The sequence below is a fragment of the Propithecus coquereli genome, unplaced genomic scaffold (genome assembly GCF_000956105.1).
Source record: "Propithecus coquereli isolate 6110/MARCELLA unplaced genomic scaffold, Pcoq_1.0 Scaffold931, whole genome shotgun sequence".
Taxonomy (NCBI): domain Eukaryota; kingdom Metazoa; phylum Chordata; class Mammalia; order Primates; family Indriidae; genus Propithecus; species Propithecus coquereli.
The window spans coordinates 129,746-131,397 of record NW_012155630.1 but is presented as its reverse complement, the minus strand read 5'-3'; the positions used below and the strand labels follow the sequence as shown (position 1 = coordinate 131,397).

At 36.8% G+C, this 1,652-nt stretch overlaps 1 long non-coding RNA gene across 1 annotated transcript; it reads right to left on the bottom strand.

Moving 5' to 3' along the window:
* Positions 1-226: 226 nt before the first annotated feature.
* Positions 227-1,088, bottom strand: LOC105826877. Its single transcript, XR_001138338.1, has 3 exons — positions 1,007-1,088; positions 660-756; positions 227-333 (listed from the first exon to the last, which is right to left on the bottom strand). It is a non-coding gene; the product is annotated as an uncharacterized LOC105826877 (long non-coding RNA).
* Between the last annotated feature and the right edge of the window lie 564 nt (positions 1,089-1,652).

The following is a 1,652-nucleotide window of genomic DNA, read 5'->3' as shown; positions in this document are numbered from 1 at the left end:
TTTCAAATAACTTAAAATGTTCCGTTTACTTATTATCCTGAAGCTCAAATAGTAGCTTATAATGATCATAGGAGTTAGGTTTGGTATTTGCAGGTAAATTTTAAAAATGATATATCAAATATGTTATACATATCTAAAAAAAAAAACTAAGAAACTAGTTTCCATAAACTGATCGTTTACATAAAGGGTATTCCAGCTCTTCCTCTCTCATCACTCTCACCTCAGCAGGTCTTTCCTCTAATAATTTATAGGTGGCACTTATTTCATCAGGTAGTTGTTTCTTCAGAGACTCCTCGATGTCCTGTTCTTCGTAGCCCATCCTCAGTAGAATTTCTAAAAAAGAAAGGTAAAATACAGTTTATGTGTTTTGTTCGGATAAGAAATCATTCTGTTATAGGGTAAAACAGTTTTCTTTATTGGACCTAAAAGATCACACATTTTCTAACACAAATGAGCACTTGTTTCTGAGTTACTGGGTGCTACTGTAGCAAACTACATTTAGTTAAGTTGTTTCTACATATGACAGAATAGATAAGCTGATTCATTATAAACTTGGGCTTAACATTTTTCACATTTTAGGCAGACACATGAATCCAAACAGACATATGTTACTCGTACAAGCACAGGCACACATAAGCACGTAGGCACACAGTAATTACCAATGCGTTTCTCATTGTGGGTGTCGATTTTCTTTTCGACGTACGGTGCCAGTGTCTCCGTGTGTCCCACGTTTACCCACTTATTGTGCATAATTTTCTGAAAAAAGGTGAACTGTTCATTAGCAGCATAAAATAAAATATTCTGATGATCGCAATATTTAGGAAACTTTATTTTCAACATTTCACTGACTGTAGGTCAAAGGTAAACCTAAATTTTTTTTTAATATCTCAACTCCTGCTTAAAATGTCCCAGGCAGATACTCAGTATGCCACACAAACCAAGCTAAGGTCTAAAAACACTCTAACAATTCTCCAAAGTTGTTACTTATTTCCACTTATGTGATTACCTGGAGAGAGCTTCTTCCAAGTGGATTTACCACAAGTAAACCCTTCAGTAATTTCTTGCACTCTCTGGAGACACACGAGGGGATGCGGTATTTTCCCCCTTTTAATTTTCTTATTACTGCCTGTGGGCAGGGAGAGAGGAAAGAAAACGAGTGAGTCAACTTTTAGGTTAAAAAACAACAGAAAACCCACCAAAACCCCTAAACTGATAGAACATTAAAAATATAAACCCACATAATTTTATAAAACTCCTTCTAGTTTTGTATACTACATGGATGCAACTGCTTCCTGTACCTTAGGATTGTCCCCATCAAAAGGCAGGGTTCCGGAAACAAATACATAAAGTACCGCCCCTAGACTCCACACATCCGTGGTGGGGCCGTGGTACTTTTTCCTCTTCAAGATCTCCAGGGCTGTGTAGACAGTGGTCCCACAAACGGCCTGCAGTGGAGTGCCCAACGTAAACTGGGTACTTAGGCCGAAATCAGTTATTTTGATATTATGTTTGCTGTCTAGGAAGAGATTCTCCGGCTAGAGGGAAAACATCAAAACAGAAATAAAATTTAACCAAAATATAATTAGAACTATGCAAGATTAGGCATTTCATAAAGAACCTTTCTGGAATGATATAAAGGTAATATCTCCTAA